Raw genomic sequence first — 18,374 nt, 5'->3', positions numbered from 1 at the left:
TAATAAAGAATGTGAGACTTAACATAGAAAATATTTAGAGTGGTAAGAGCGACACAGCAGAGTGCATACAATCATTGTAATCAAAATCGTTCTTAAGAAACCTGTCTTGCTGAAAACGCTGCAGATTTAGTATTTATAGAACTATTCGTAGAACAGGGTGAATGACGGCCTCTCAGCTTCAACGCATGGGCGTCAAAACCTGCCCACGTATTCGCCGTACTCGTACAGCTTTGGCGTCAGATATTTGCCAGCCAACTCATCCAATCAGCAGCCGATGTCAACAAAACCTCACAGCGGGTGGACTCTGCAAACGCTCCATGAGATCTTGCCTCAGCTCGTCACTGCGATGCTGAAACCTCAAAGAAGCCTTAAACCGACTTGCATACTCTGCACAATTTCCTGCGCCGTTGCCTTCAAACAGAGGACGTCGACTTCTGTTGACTAACGACCGTCAGTTACCGGTGAATGAAAATATCGGCTGAACACAAGCCCATATCCACGAAACGTAAAATGCTGATTATATTTATTTTGTAAACAGATTAAAAACAAATATTTAAGGCGGAATTATTTGTACTGAAGTGAGTAGCGGCAAATTAAATAAACTGGGTATTGTTTTGGAGCGTTTATAATTATGGCAGAAGCGATTATCAATAAATGCTTTGTAAATACACGAATGTTTGTAATTGTCGGTCGCTCAAAATAATTGCTGTTCTCTCATTCACTATAGTACTGAACTTTTCTTTTGAAGTATGTATATGAACTGCGTTTGAGTTACTTACCGAGCTGTGTAAATAAAAACTGAGCAAGGACACCTTTTTTGGAGGGAAATTGGAGGTTGATATCTTTTCGATATTGAGGTCGTTTGAGAACAGCGTTATAGGACGAACCCAGTCTCTACAGACAAAATTTCGAAGATTGTTCGGGGATAGTTTTTGACTATTTTGACATAACGGTCCTGAGGTTTCAGATGGCGGTAGTAAATTCCTTTGGGACCAAACTGTTGAAGACATCGGTCCCTAAGCTTACACACTACTCAAAATAACTTACGCTAAAGACAACACGCACACACCCATGCCCGAGAGAGGACTCGAACCTCCGATGCGCGAACGATGGCAAGACGCCTAAGATCAGACGGCTACCTCGCGCGGCGTTTCATGTGGCTCCTTACAGAGTAATAATATGATCATACAAGGGCTATTCGTTTGTTAAGGTCCCACCTGTCGCAAAGTGGAAGCCACAGTGAAAATACGTTGTAGTTTTTCACAGATGTGTTGGGTATTGTCTCTACTGTGCCTGTCGATCGTGTAACGTTTCTCGTTTCAGTCCTGAGCGCACAATGAGCACTTAAAGATACCTATAAAGTAGTATCTCCCGACAAGTATGACTGCCTGTGCGCCGGCCGAAGTGGCCGAGCGGTTCTAGGCGTTACAGTCTGGAACCGCGCGACTGCTACGGTCGCAGGTTCGAATCCTCCCTCGGGCATGGATGTGTGTGATGTCTCATTCAAATAAACCATTCGTGGTGCGATTTTTTTTCCTTTGTCTTAGAGTGTATATGCATAGCAGGACTCCTTTGGTTGTCATCAGCGGCACAGTTACAGCATGGCGGTACGTGGTTTTTTTTTTTTTTTTTTGCCCTTCATGGCAAGCCATCATGGGCTTACGTTTCACACACTGCAAGAGTGTCTACTGCCTGTCTTCATGCTTGCTAAACCCTACCTTTGCCAGCAAGGGTGCCCGATCTCTCCCCAAATGAGAATGTGTGGAGCATTATGGTTAGGGCCCCATAAACAGGTCGGAATTTTGGCGATGAACGCACAATTTTGTCAGAATTCGGCACGATATCCCTCAAGAGGATATCTAACATCTATATCAATTAATGCCAATCCGAATAACTGCTTGCATAACGGCTGGAGATGGAGCAGTGCGTTATTGACTTACTCACTCATAAATCTTCCAGTTTTTCTAACCATTTATTTGTCTGTACATGTACATCGCTACTACCGATTGTATATGCACTTTTTTGACAAAAATTGGCTGGAATATGACCTATTATGACCAAACCTGGCCAAAGTATGACCTATTACTAAAAACGGTGTAAATACGACGTTATATACACATTAAAGATACATTTTTCTACAGTACAATACCTAGATTCGTGCATAAATTGCTGTAAAATTGTTGTGTACATAGTTCCGCGTAGTCAGCGCGTACACAACTTTCCCACTAGAGCGCGCCCCGCTAAGCACAACAGCGCAGGGGCAGCGCTCGTCTGTTCCACACTACGAGATGGTGCTGCCTTAGAGACGGACCAAACTCTGCTTCCGCCGATACGTGTATTAATATCTAACTCAGCCAATGAGACTGCTGCTAACTTAGAACCTTTTCCCCTCGCGGATCACACTTAGGTAGTGACACCTGAACGCGCGAGGTATTATAATGAGTGTACAGACCTCCGATTAGTCAGTCTGCATTTGTCTGTACCAGTCTATAGTCAAGTTTCAGTCTGCGCCTAATAAGATTGCCATATTCCTGTACATAGCCATGAAGATAAATGAATAGACACTTTGTCAAGTATCAGAGATATGTGAGAATAAGATTAATGTACCAAGACCAAAGAAACTTCAGATTGTCAATTGTAAACAGCATCCAGAATCAAGTTACGTAATGTCTATGCTTTTTATTATTTTAATAAATGTGTGTGAAAATTAATCAAGTTCTGTTTAAAGTTGGTCACCGTCAATCTGCTACTCTAAGCGTGCAAGTGGCATTTCTATCGTCTGACCTAACGGCAGAAGATAAACGCGCCACGATAAGACCACGAGACATGTTGCTGACACTGGCCTACTTCATTAGAGCGACAAGTCAAATAATCTGATGGTGTGTGTACCGAAGGTCTCACAGTACGCACACCACAAAAATTCAAACTAAAGTTCAGAAAAAAGTAAGAGTTATTATTGAAATTCGGGCCCTAGTCAGCAGTGGAGGATCACACGATCGTTTGGTACCGGTTCCGCACTGTCGCTCAAAGCAACCAATGAGTGCTTGTCGAGTGAGGTTATCTATCTCGTGGCATCCTGGTTAACAGCGCCACAAGATTTCGCTTTCACTTTCTCTAGGTAGAGATACAGTAATGGAGGCAGTAATGGGCTGTTTCCTGCATGCAACACCTGTGCTAATCGTTGTGATTATTTTTACACAGTGCCGTCCTCCCACACGCGTTTCTTTTCCCCTTGTAATCACCGGCCGGAGAGACAATGTGTAAATTGCAAACCTGCAGGCTGTGGAGAGTGAAATGAGCGCAACCGAGCGAGCTGCCGGTCGTTCGTTTACACGCGCACGTGTCGCCAGCTCCGCGCGGTCCTCTTTTGAAATGCAAACCTTCCTCCCCCGCGAGCAACGCTACGGCCGCAGTTGGCACGGCTGTGCTTTGTATATCTCCGGGCGAAAATCGATCCGCGGTAAACACTATACCTGGTATGTACAGAGAGCGCCGCCTGAGCAATCACAAAGAACGGGGAAACCGTCCGTAGGGAGATAACGTAATTGCGTTCCGTTGCTCCGGGTGACTCGAACGCCTTGTGACATAACACGAACACTTTATGACTGCAGGGATCTTCACAGTAGCGCACAAGGACGGAATGACACTGAAGTGGCCACGTTCCTCAATGTGAAAAACTTCTACAACTCAATAACTGGTGTGGCGTAAGTAACAGCGAAAACTGATGCGCGTGAAATTATTATTTACACACTACAAGGCAAAAAAAAAGATCCACCATGAAGGAATTATCCGAAAGGGACGGAAACCAACCAATGTTTAGAATTTCAGAGCCGACCGTTGTGGCCGAGCGGTTCTAGGCGCTTCAGTCTGGAACCGCGAGACCGCTACGGTCGCAGGTTCGAATCCTGCTTCGGGCATGGATGTGTGTGATGTCCTTAGGTTAGTTAGGACTCCGAAGACGTGTCGGAACATATAAAATGCCCAAAGGCCGATTGCAATTTGCCCCACCAATGTTGCAGTGATGGGCAGAATCTGCGGGATGTTCGATACCTGGATTGCCAGGTGTCTATTGAGAAAGGTGACTCTCTGGCACATTTCATTAGGTGTAATAGGTGGTTCTGTATGTTTGCCCAGATGTGTTGCACTAACGACAGGAAATTGATCACTGAGGTACGGTGAATGTCTCCTGTGTACACCACTCCGTGGCAGCAGAGGGTGTTCACTGGCTGAAAGAGGGCTACACTATATGTGGGAAGGCCATGGCCGATCTTAATGGACTATGATTTAGTGATTTTCATAGCACTCCCTAGCCCTGTGCTGAAACGGAAAATCCATTGAATCATGGCTTGTACTTTGGCCACTGAATATACAATGAAGGCCAAGTCATCCATGTAGGCAGAGCAGCTGAATGCGTGGTCCCAGGGTCGAATACCCATCAAATGTTGACGTAATCTGCAGATTTGTGGTTCCATCGCATTGTCGTAAAGCATGGTCAACAGTGGGAAACTCTGCTGTACTGAGCTTTCGATCCGTACGGGTTCTGTAAGTCTTCCATTGACGAGAAGACTGGGCATCACCACTCGAAGGAGGTGCATCACCGTCTGCGTGAACTTTGGGGGAATCATCAAACAACCCATCACTGCATTGAGGAATGTATGATTGACATAGTCAAGAGCTTGGTTGATGGAGATTAAAACGCCTGGCAGTCGGGAGTGTGTTGCCATGGCGATTACATCTCGATATTCACTGAGGGCAGCCTCGATGTTTGCCACATATAGAGGCTTCATCATGAGACACATCATAACACATGTTTGAATCGCATAGCTAGAAGATACGTGAAAAATCTTGAAATCAGAATTTAGTAACGTGATCGGCCAGTAACTATCAAGCTGTGTTCTGCCTACATGTTTCTGGGCTAGTATAAGCAAGACTTCCATGAAAATTGGTGGTAAGAGTACCAGGCCGGACAAATGTTCCTACTACATATTTATCCATTACAGAAACGTCAGATCTTGGAAGGTTCTGTAAAATTCGAGTGGTAAGCCATATGGAGCAGAAGACTGAGCCGACCGGTGTGGCCGAGCGGTTCCAGGCGCTTCAGTCTGGAACCGCGCGATCGCTACGGTCGCAGGTTCAAATCCTGCCTCGGGCCTGAATGTGTGTGATGTCCTCAGGTCACTTAGATTTAATTAGTACTAAGTTCTAGGGGACTGATGACCTGAGATGTTAAGTCCCATAGTGCTCAGAGCCATTTGAACCATTTTTTTTTTAGAATTTCAGGAAAATTAGATGATTTATTCAAAAGAAAAATCTTCACAAACTGAGCAAGTCAATAACGCATTGGTCCACTTGTGGCCCTAATGCAGGCAGTTATCCGGCTTGGCACCGATTGACAGAGATGTTGGATGTCGTCCTGAGGGATATCGTGCCAAAATCTGTCCAGTTCCCGAGTTAGATTATCAAAATCCCGAGATGGTCTAGTAAGGTCATCCGAAGACCAGTATCAGCGATTTAGAAAAGATTGCTGTATGGTGTGGCAGGTGGCGGTTGACGCTATATAACGAAAAGTGTGAGGTGATCCATATGAGTTCCAAAAGAAATCCGTTGGCTTGGCTCTGAGCACTATGGGACTTAAATTCTGAGGTCATCAGTTCCCTAGAGCTTAGAATTACTTAAACCTAACTAACCTAAGGACATCACACACATCCATGCCCGAGGCAGGATTCGAACCTGCGACCGTAGTTGTCGCTTGGTTCCAGATTGTAGCGCCTAGAACCGCTCGGCCACCTCGACCGGCTGAATCCGTTGGAATTCGATTACTCGATAAATAGTACAATTCTCAAGGCTGTCGATTCATCTAAGTACCAAGGTGTTAAAATTAAGAACAACTTCAATTGGAAAGACCACATAGATAATATTGTGGGTAAGGCGAGCCAAAGGTTGCGTTTCATTGGCAGGACACTTGGAAGATGCAACAAGTCCACTAAAGAGACAGCTTACACTACACTCGTTCGTCCGCTGTTAGAATATTGCTGCGTGGTGTGGGATCCTTACCAGGTGGGATTGACGGAGGACTTCGAAAGGGTGCAAAAAAGGGCAGCTCGTTTTGTACTACCACGTAATAGGGGAGAGAGTGTGGCAGATATAATACACGAGTTGGGATGGAAGCCATTAAAGCAAAGACTTTTTCGTCGCGGCGAGATCTATTTACAAATTTCAGTCACCAACTTTCTCTTCCGAATGCGAAAATACTTTGTTGAGGCCACCCTACATAGGTAGGATTGATCATCAAAATAAAATAAGAGAAATCAGAGCTCGAACAGAAAGGTTTAGGTGTTCGTTTTTCCCGCGCGCTGTTCGGGAGCGGAATGGTAGAGAGATAGTATGATTGTGGTTCGATGAACCCTCTGCCAAGCACTTAAATGTGAATTGCACCCTCTGCCAAGCACTTAAATGTGAATTGCAGAGTAATCATGTAGATGTAGATATAGATGGTAGGAGGTTCCTGCCCATAATGTTCCAAAGTTCTCAATTGACGAGAGATGGGCGACCTTTCTGCCAAGATAGGGTTCAGCAAGTCCGAATGCAAGACGTAGAAACTCTCATCGTGTGTGGACAGGCACTATCTTCTTGAAGTGTAAGCCCAGTACAGCTTGCCACGAAGGTGTAGCAGGTCTTTTTCTGTTTTCGCTTTTTCGTCTAGTAGGTGAAAGTTTGATTTTATTTTTTACACACTTTATTAATCCAAGTTAAATTAATGTTCAAGACTTGTATTATGTTTCAAATTAACAACGTCAGTTTATTGACAAGAATTATTAATAAATAGGTTCACTCATACGATCTCATTCAAAGAAGTTCTTTAATTAGATGCCTAAGTAGGATTCCCGCTAGCATCAGAGATGTTAGATAATATCCTGTCACTTTCGGTAAATAAGTTATTTCTATTTAATATCCGCAAACTGTCATTAACTATGATCACTAGTCGCGTGAAGTTAAAGTTTCCCACAATCACAATTCTAAGTCCAAATCCGGTTAAAATTCTCAATTCAGTAAAGCGTTGAAATATTCACAGGCATTGACACTGACGCCAAAGAGATTACTATTCACCTTCCCGTTTATCTAATCTGATAAATGTCCAAATTAAAGCCTTGAATTGACAATCCTCAAAAACAATCTCGTCACGATCTATTCTTGATCCCGATTTAATAAAGTCCCAATTGTTGTTCTCTAAAGCAGTACGCCCTAAATAACTTCCGAACGAGAACAGACTATAGACCGGAGTATTGTAATTACAACGTATGGCTATTTATACTTTAATAAACACTATCTTTGGTGTCCCAGACCTACGTTCTATGACTATAATATTGATTTTCTTACGTATTGGAATAACTAATATTTTAATATTTTCTACTGTTTTCCCCCTTCCCATGTTCCTAAAATTTATAATTAAATTTTCTTTTTCTTTGGTTTCTATACTAGATATATATCTCGATTTATTTTTTATTTATTTTTCGTAATTACTACTTGTGGAGTGACTTGGGTCATTTTGTGAATTGATATTTTAAGGACATGGGAGCTAACTTGGGAGCTATTTTAGTTTTTTCAACACCGAGAGGCGCTGTAGGTGTTACCAAGGGCAACGAAATGGGGCGTAGAATATTGTCGACGTGCTGCTGTGCTGTAGTAATGCCTGCAACGGTAAGAAATGGCACCTCAAACCATTACTCCTGATTATCAGGCTATACGGTGGTTGACAGTCACGTTAGTAACACACCGCTCTCTGGGTCATCTCCAGACGCGTCCTCGCTTATCACTGAACCTCAGTACGAAGATGGTTTCGTGACTGAAGACAATTCTTCTTCAGGGAATGAGAGTCCAAGCCGAAGATGTGTCTGGTGACGCACCGACAATAGTGGGATGCGGACCTGACTATTGCCCGCCATACGAGCCGACGACCGCAAGTGATGGTCTGAGGTGCCATTTGTTTTCACAGTTGTCATCCGTGACACATTGACAGCACAGCGGTACGCCCACAATATTCTACGCCCTGCTCCGTCGCTCTTCACGGCAAGATATCCCAGACCTACATTTCAGCAAGAAAATGCTCGTAGTTTCTACTGCTTGTCTTCCTTCTTGCCAGACTCTACCTTGGTCAGAAAGGTCGCAGGATCTCTCCCCAATTTAGATCGTTGGGTGCATCATGAGCTGGGACCTCCAAATATCTCGGAATTTTGACGATCTAACGCGCCCGCTGGACAGAATTTGTCACAATATTCCTTAGGACATTCAGCAACTTTATCAGTCAATGCCAAGTAGAATAGCTGCTTCCATTAGAACCAGTGGTGGACCAACACGTTATTGAATTGCTCAGTTTCTGAAGATCTTTCTCTTGAATAAATCCTGAAACCGTAATCTTTTGTTTCCCCTTACATGTTCATCAGACCTGTCGATTTCCATTTGGATAATTCCTTCTTGGTGCGTCGTTTTTCTTTTTCCTCAGAGTTAGATTATTTAAAACGTTTGCGACAGTGATTATTTCACACTTTGGGAACAGATCAGTAAAACTGCAAAGAGTACTACAGAAACATATCAAGAGTAATGGTTTAATTCATACTTAACTAGAAGAATGTAGAAAGTTGAAATAAGTGGTTCATGTAATGTTAAAACAACAGCTGATTCCTCAAAGTGGGGGGCTATCATGTACGGGGTCCCACAGGGTTCAGTCTTAGGTCCCTTACTGTTCTTGATATACATTAATGACTTACCATTACACATTGATGAAGATGCAAAGTTAGTTCTTTTTGCTGATGATACAAGTATAGTAATAATATCCAAAAACCAAGAACTAAGTGATGTAATTGTAAATGATGTTTTTCACAAAATTATTAAGTGGTTCTCAGCAAATGGCCTCTCTTTAAATTTTGATAAAACACAGTATATACAGTTCTGTACAGTAAATGGCACAACTCCAGTAATAAATATAGACTCTGAACAGAAGTCTGTAGCTAAGGTAGAAGCAAGACATTGATGGTCTGCTGAAACGTCTGAGTTCAGCTACGTATGCTATTAGGGTTATTGCAAATTTTGGTGATAAGAATCTCAGTAAATTAGCTTACTATGCCTACTTTCTTTCACTAATTTATCGTTGAGTAGAAAAGTATTCATTTCTCAAACACGTGTAATCAGAATAATTGCTGGAGTCATCCTGCAGACATCTATTTAAGGATCTAGGGATCCTCACAGTAACCTCACAGTATATATATTCACTTACGAAATTTGTTGTTAATAATCCAACCCAGTTCAAAAGTAATACAGTATGCATAGCTATAACACCACGAGAAGGGATGATCTTCACAATGCAGGGTTAAATCTGACTTTGACACAGAAAGGGGTAAATTACGCTGCCACAAAAGTCTTTGGTCACCTACCAAACAGCATCAAAAGTCTTACAGATAGAAAACTAACATAAAAAATAAATTAAAAAAATTTGTAGATGACAACTCCTTCTACTCATTGGCTGAATTTTTAGATATAAATTAAGGGAAAAAACTTAAACATTTGTGTCATGCAATATTTTGTGTAATGTAAGATCTTCTACAGACATCTTTTATTAACCTGACACGTTCCACATCATTACGAAGTGTCGTATTCATGATCTATGGAACAAGTATTGAACTAATCTAATCTAATCTAATATCTCTAATCCACCAGTTAAGACGAAGATGCAGCACCTGATATATCAGGGCAGAACACAGAATTGTTTCCAGCGTTCGAGTTACCAGTGTCTCCAACATATACACTGATCGGTGTGTGAAAAGCATAACGAGACTGATTTTGCATCTAATTAAGTTTTACTTTTTTTCAAAGCAGGTCGCTTCGGGAGCTACACACCGGACTTTAACCCCTGGACTCCATTCTTTTGAATGTTCTCCAGAGTCTCAAAAAGACATCCTATTAAAACATTTTTCAGTTTAGGGAAAAAAGAAAGTTACAAGGTCTCAGATCAGGTGAATAGTGGAGGAGGTAGGAACAACGGGAATGCCTTTTGAAGTAAAAAAACTCAGCGATGGAAGTGGCCGTGTGAGATGGGATGTTATCGTGATGCAGCATCCACTTGCCTGCAGTGTCAAGTCTACTCGACTCACCCTTTTCCAGAGCCTACCAAGGATATCTTTGTAAAACACTTGGTTGATAGTTTGTACTGTAGGAACAGTCTGACAAGGGTACGCACACGTTCGATGGTTTCGTCGGTTTTTTAAATTAAAGGTCTGCCTGAGCGAGGTTCGTCTTCAACGTGTTCTCGGCCTTCCAAAAATGAGTTGTGCCAGAGGAAAACTTGTGCTCTTGATAAAGAATGTTCCCCATGAGACTGTTTCAGCGTTTCAAAGGTCACACTCACAGATTCCCCGAGTTTAGCCCAAAACTTGATGGCTTGACGTTGTTCTAAATTCCATTGTTCCATTTTCGTAACACACTACAAAAACACCACTGATGACGCTCTCAAAAATCTCGTGATGGTTGTATAGAGCTGAAACTCGGACTGAGGTTCTGGAAGGGATGAACACACTGGTCTACACAAGTAGAACAACGCAGTTTTGTAGGATAGCTCTCAGTGTTGTCAGTCTCATTTCTTTCCTCACACGACTTGTACATCTCTTGATTTGTGATGGAAAACAAGGTCAAAGACAAAAATGTGAGAATATATAAAACAGGTTCGCAGTGCCAAAGCAATGGCTCGATCAACAAGTAATATAGCTACAAGTACAAGTGTTTCGCACTACGGACTGTGATGTTAGACAGCGTTCGTCTGAAATAGTTTAGAAATCATGTGGAAACGTTTGATGTTTATGTCTATTGTTTACATATAATGAAATGTCTAACACTTGCAGTCCAGCGTAATGATCTGTGTTCAGTCTTCCAGCAGGTTATGTGTCTGTGGTACAAGTACTCAACTGTGCTTCTTTTTTTATGGTGTATATAGTTCACTGTAGAGGTAGTCTAATACATATAGTTATGACACTTCTGCTACCCGCTGCTACATTAACTGTGTGTTATTGGGCGTAGGGTGTTACTGTTATGTACCGAAGAATTACAGGGATTTCCCTACTATAAAATCAGTATCAAATTTCTAAAAGAACCTTTTCCATAACAACTGGTAGAGTTGTAGGCAGTTTGGGCATATACCAAGTCGTTCAGCTGTTGCTATTTTGAACCCGTGGACAGGAACTAATAAGATTCTACCAGCACAACGCATAAATTTCTCTAACCATTTGCTTGACAGTGAGAGAGATGTTGAGGTGGACTAGTATTCTGTTCTGTTCGTGACGTTAGGACAATATCAGCAGCATACTTCTATGTTCAAACCTGAAAAAACATGTCCAGTTCTGTCAAGGAATTCACTTTCACTGCTTTCATCATTCAGATGAACATTGATAATAGTCGTTTTTTGTAAGTACAACCGACAATGATCTGTTTACAAATATGACACATTACCGTAGTCATTGGTTAAAACCAAAACAATGTTTGAAACACATACTGTATAAAGTATCATTCTGTAGGCGCCTAGGGATTTCAAAGTTGTAGCACCATCTAAATACATAATCATAATGTACTTGAGATATGATGTACCCTTAACGTGTGAAATTAACATGTTATTCGAAGCCACTGTCCTAAGTATTTAGTTGTCCTGCACTCCTCCATTTGTGATTCCAAATCGTTTTTCTATTTTCTGATGACGAAACAGAGAGATGAAATTGTGTCATTAGGCCTTGCATAAAGCACTTCAAATGGCTACAATTAAGGTCATGAAAATCTTTTGCAGTTACAATGGAATAGTTCTTTGGCTTCGTAAATTGCGGATGAAGCGGAAGGAAGACTTAGAAGTATTTCTATGGTTCTCAGGAAATGGCAAGTACTGTAAAGAATTTAGTAGACAAGACATTAGGGCGATCAGTTCTAGAGGTATGTTTGGAGCGGTTATGAAGCAAACACGACAGCAGATATCGAACAAAATCAGACGCTCTGTTAAGATCATAGGAGTTATGTATAGCCCACACAGAAGTGTAGTGGCAGGGACCTGGCATGATGCAAAATTCACTGCTACAGATACAAATTTCATTGATTTCAGTACAATATTGGTTGATTCCATTATAAAATTTAAATGATTTGTTAAATGTATATACCATACTGTATGCATGTCCCACATTACTAGAAAACAGAAGTATAGATCCATGCCAGTTTGTTATGAGCATGGAAATCTCTCTGAAAACTGTAGCACTGGACTCTTGTCATTATTTCACATGCTGCTGCTAGCCCTATACTCTTAGCTGGGGGAATGGGCAATTAGTCATGATGCTGGCAGCTGGCCTATAAAACATCCAGTCTCTAGTGTGTTGAGCCAGGGGAAGTTGCCATCAAGAGCGACAGCAAACAGAGGCAGCTTTTGGCATCCGTGAAACCAGTCCGACAACTAGCAGGAGTACCTGTTTAAGTGTGGGTACTATGATGCACCAGTTTGTTGAGCATCCAGTTGAGAGTTTGTTGTAAAATGACATTCTTTTTTCATCACATATACCTGTGATGTTTTAGAGAGTGTAAATAAGCACAAATGTGTTTGATTCTCAAATTTATTTGATGTAGCTGCCATCCATTCTTCCATTCTATACATAGGTTTTTGTGGTGAATTTTGCAAGCATAGTATTTGAATGTACTTCTTTTATCTCTCGAGACATTGCACAAATCTTCCCCCCAGGAGTATGAATATTGAAAATGGATAGAAATTTCAGATTTCATATAAGTTTAAATCTATATAATAGATACACTCTACAGCAAAATCTCTAAACTTTTTCTAATTACCCTGTAGAGTGTATATATTATATAGATTTAAACTTATATGAAATCTGAATTTTCCATCCATTTTCAATATGGTGTGAACATGAGTGTGCTTCTTGCATTTGATATTTCCTCCCTGCTGTTTCAATTAAGGTCACATGGACTGTGACTGCAGTGCCATCACAAATAACATACTAATGGTGGTAGTCTGAAATACTAGTCTGCACATCGCATTAGATAGTCTCCAAAGCTCTGGTGGCACAGTGCAGAAACTTACTAGTGGCTTGTTGGCTGATGCCTTGGCCCTACACTCGGTGCTAGCAGTGAAGCTGTCACCCAGTGCAACACCCAGCATACCTGCATGTTGGTGGCTGACAGCTCAACTCAGTCAAATGGCACTATAGCATACACTCCTGATGCTAGCCTGGACAGGAATGGTGGCAGTAGCACAGCACTTACACGCCTGGAAATGGAATAAAGAACACATTGACACCGGTGTGTCAGACCCACCATACTTGCTCCAGACACTGCGAGAGGCTATACAAGCAATGATCACACGCACGGCACAGCGGACACACCAGGAACCGCGGAGTTGGCCGTCGAATGGCGCTAGCTGCGCAGCATTTGTGCACCGCCACCGTCAGTGTCAGCCAGTTTGCCGTGGCATACGGAGCTCCATCGCAGTCTTTAACACTGGTAGCATGCCGAGACAGCGTGGACGTGAACCGTATGTGCAGTTGACGGCCTTTGAGCGAGGGCGTATAGTGGGCATGCAGGAGGCCTGGTGGACGTACCGCCGAATTGCACAACACGTGGGCCCTGAGGTCTCCACAGTACATCGCCAGTGGTCGGCGGAAGGTGCACGTGCCCGTCGACCTGGGACCGGACCGCAGCGACGCACGGATGTACGCCAAGACCGTAGGATCCGACGCAGTGCCGTAGGGGACCGAACCGCCACTTTCCAGCAAATTAGGGACACTGTTGCTCCTGGCGTATCGGCGAGGACCATTCGCAACCGTCTCCATGAAGCTGGGCTACGGTCCCGCACACCGTTAGGCCGTCTTCCGCTCACGCCCCAACATCGTGCAGCCCGCCTCCAGTGGTGTCGCGACAGGCGTGAATGGAAGGACGAATGGAGACGTGTCGTCTTAAGCGATGAGAGTCGCTTCTGCCTTGGTGCCAATGATGGTCGTATGCGTGTTTGGCGCCGTGCAGGAGAGCGCCACAATCAGGACTGCATACGACCAAGGCACACAGGGCCAACACCCGGCATCATGGTGTGGGGAGCGATCTCCTACACTGGCCGTACACCTCTGGTGATCGTCTAGGGGACACTGAATAGTGCAGGGTACATCCAAACCGTCATCGAACCCATCGTTCTACCATTCCTAGACCGGCAAGGGAACTTGCTGTTCCAACAGGACAATGCACGTCCGCATGTATCCCGTGCCACCCAACGTGCTCTAGAAGGTGTAAGTCAACTACCCTGGCCAGCAAGCTCTCCGGATCTGTCCCCCATTGAGCATGTTTGGGACTGGATCAAGCGTCGTCTCACGCGGTCTGCACGTCCAGCACGAACGCTGGTCCAACTGAGGCGCCAGGTGGAAATGGCATGGCAAGCCGTTCCACAGGACTACATCCAGCATCTCTACGATCGTCTCCATGGGAGAATAGCAGCCTGCATTGCTGCGAAAGGTGGATATACATTGTACTAGTGCCGACATCGTGCATGCTCTGTTGCCTGTGTCTATGCGCCTGTGGTTCTGTCAGTGTGATCATGTGATGTATCTGACCCCAGGAATGTGTCAATAAAGTTTCCCCTTCCTGGGACAATGAATTCACGGTGTTCTTATTTCAATTTCCAGGAGTGTACAAGGTTTGGAATGTGCTAATGGACTGAAATTTAGTGCAGGTGAACTGTAACGTTATAGCAAAACTAATGCTTTGTTGATTTAGTGCCATTGTAAACTGAGGTTTAAGTACTGTTTTTTAATCTTATGGTAAGTACCTGGCAATCATGCAGGCTGCATGAAAGAGATGGGAAATCTGACAAATTTGACTGTTATAAAGAACCCTGAAGGTCACTATAAGTTCTCCTGGACTCGAAAAACATGTGTTTAGGTGTACTACGTCATTTTTCTTGCTGCTGAAAGCAAGTCAGTTACAAAAATCAAGTTGAGTCTGGTTGCTACCTGTAGGGTGCAAAATATGTTTAAATGTCCTAAGTCCTTAAATGTCCTTAAACGAGCAGGTTTGGACCTGCAGGGGGAAAACCAGTTTTGCTTAGGGTGAGACAATGCCCTTTGGTCTAGAGCTGGTGTCAGGGAAGGAGGAGACCTTCGGAGGTAACGCCATTTTATCTTGGAACAGGCATTGGTCGACCAGCTTGAATTTTTTTGAATTCCACACCAACAGGGCAATGCCTCATCTCGGATTATTTGAATTTTACCGCAATTGTGCACTTAAGACAACTGTCCTACTTTCAGTGACACCATAGAAATGAGAAAAACCAAATATTTTTGATTTCCAGCCATTTTATTCTTAGCATAGGATTCTGTACTTTTTACAAATCGTGTGGCAACTATGCAGGTTGCACCCCTTTTGCTGGATGTACCATCTTGAATTCTAAAATCAATCCCCTCAAGGTAACTTTCAGCTATTCATAAAAAATCTTGAGGCATTATTGAGCTACCTGTCAGACAAAAACAAGAAGTCAGTGGTTTGTGGCGATTTTAATGTAGATTTCTTAAAAGATACAGGTAGGAAAATGAGCTAGAATCTTTGTTTTATTGTTACTATCTAGTATCTGTTGTAAATTTTTCAACTGGTGTGCAGCAGGATAGTAGGTCACTTATCGATAACATTTTCATAGACAGTGCTCAGGCAGAAACAATTAATGTGTACCCAGTTGTTAATGAGCTATCTGATCATGACGCACAGTTAATGGAAATAACACATATAGCACCTTACAGGATTCAGGCAGGTTCATACAAGGTATGGAAGCTTATTAATGCGAACAGGATACAGAGCTATAAGTGCAGCCTAGAAGAGGTAGAATGGAATGAAGTATACACAGAAAATGATGCTGATGCCAAATTCAATTTATTCCACCGTAAAATATATGGACAGGCCATAATAAGTCAGAGATAGTATAATCATTAAGAAGTCGAGAAGCATATGTGTTCTGACAGAAATTAATAATGCGCATAATGAGATTAAAACTATACGGAATATTGTCAAACGGGAGACGGGACAGCCTGACAGTGCACAGCATACCATAGCAATAAAGCTAAATAATGATGTTTTGAGTGATAATTCACAAGTATTTTTTACAATGATTTTCTGAAGTAGCAGCAAAAATAGGGTTAAAGGGTTCAGTTGAAGAAGCAAAATATATGTTAAAAATGTCATTCACCAGGACTTTAGGCCTTTATAAATAGCACCAACATCCCCCACTGAAATTAAGGGAATTATAAATATACTGAAAAACAAGAGCTCATGTGGTGTTGATGGAGTGTCTAACAGAATTTTGAAGTGTTGTTCTGATTTAATAAGTGGAGTCCTTAGTGATATATTTAATATTTCACAGGCACAGGGAATTTTTCCAGACAGACTGAAATTCACAATTGTCAAACCTCTTCATAAGAAAAGAAACAAGATGACTTAAATAATTATAGACAAATCTCATTGCGGACTTCATTTTCTAAAATATTCGAATAAGTTATGTATTCAAGAGTAGTCTCACATTTAAGTGAAAATAATTTACTCAGCATGTCACAGTTCGGATTCTGTAAGGATTACTCGACTGGGAATGCTATCTTCACATTAACCCATCAAATAGTACAAGCCCTAAATTTCAAATTATCGCCAGTTGGTATTTTTTGTGATGTCTCCAAGACATTTGACTGTGTGGATTATGTCACACTCTTAGAAAAACTCAGGTTTTATGGAACTGAAGGCTATTCACAGAGCTGCTTTGAATCATACTTAATGAACCATACTTAATGAACAGAAAGTAAAACGTTGTGCTGAATAGCACAAATAATGACGTTTCCTATCCGTTACTGAAGCTGTTATTTGCTCGAAAAGGAGTACATTATTCAACAACAAAAATCTTTGATCATTTGCCCAACAACATAAAGTGTCTGGCATATAGCAGATCACGTTTTAAATCTAGCTTAAAACCATTTCTTGTGGACAACTGCTTCTACTTCATGGCCGAGTTTCTGTTTCAGAGATTGGAAAAAAAAGATTGTACCTCTAAATGTAGTTGCATGTGTAGACCTAAAAATTTCAGTGATATCAATATTAGCACTATTCATGTGGGTATATACATCTTGTAATCTGACTTGTTCCCCTTCATATCGATAAAATAATCGGGAAAATGATCTACGTAACGTAACATAACTGAAACTAAAACTACAGATGGGTAAATCTGACTACCATACAGACCATTCCATAGGCCACCATCTTGGATCGTCTTCTTGGGTTCTGATGACATAGGACTGCACTCGTTTCAGCAGTCACCATTTTTGATCACTGTCATGTATTTTGACATCATCGCACCGCACTCATATTCCACAAATCCCCCACTTTTAACTACTGAATTTCAGACCAACAGGCCACCTTTTTTGTTTCTGAATTTCCACTATTTTACACTTAGGACAACTTCACTATTTCAACATTGGAGTCATAAGTGCGACGGGAAAGTCTGAGGAAGAATAGGGCCATTTGTGAGTGTTCCGCCAATTTTTGTACTTCGCGCCCTTTTTTGAATTTCCCACCATTCTTTTACTAAAAGACGTGTATAGCGTAGACTGTTTATCACATACGCTAGTTTTTGAGCGGGTCAAGCTTTTCCAAGATGGCCGATAAGTCACTGAAGATAACTTAAAACTGGGACATCCTTCAACATCAAGAACGCATGGAAATACCGGGAAAGTAGTTAATATGACTCGCGGTTGAATATTCGATCGATTGCTGTAACTGTAGGAAGTGACAAAAATGCGTAAGGCAAATTTTACACAGCCAATTTAACTTGAGCAAACTGTGTGCGAAACAGGTGTTGAAAATTCTCGCAATCGAACGAAGAAAAGATGGTGAAAATGATTGTTTGACAGTTTGAATACCATTGAAAATGATCCTAATTTCCTTGAAAGATAAAGATTTTGGTTTTTACACGATCCAGAAACTAAGTCCAATCCATTCACTGGAAGGACTCATCTTCATCAAGAGTGAAAGAAGTGCGAATGAGGAAATAAAGATTCACAGCGATGATGATTTTTTTCCATATTCATGGAACGGTGTGTCTTCACTGGTTTCCTGAAGGTTAAATGATTAATCAACATTACTGCCTTGAAGTTCTTGCTCAACTCTATGAGAAAATAAGAAAAAGAACTGCCCGAGCTGTGGAAGAACAAGTCGTGGGTTCTGCATCAAGACAATTCACCGGTTCATACCGTATGTTCTGTGAAAAGCGAAGTACAGCACCCAAGCGTCAGACCGCCCAGTTTATCCGCCTGTAAGGGGAATTCGTTTATCTG

This window comes from Schistocerca gregaria, chromosome 1 (assembly GCF_023897955.1).
Source record: "Schistocerca gregaria isolate iqSchGreg1 chromosome 1, iqSchGreg1.2, whole genome shotgun sequence".
NCBI classification, from domain to species: domain Eukaryota; kingdom Metazoa; phylum Arthropoda; class Insecta; order Orthoptera; family Acrididae; genus Schistocerca; species Schistocerca gregaria.
Note: the sequence above shows the minus strand (reverse complement) of the source record.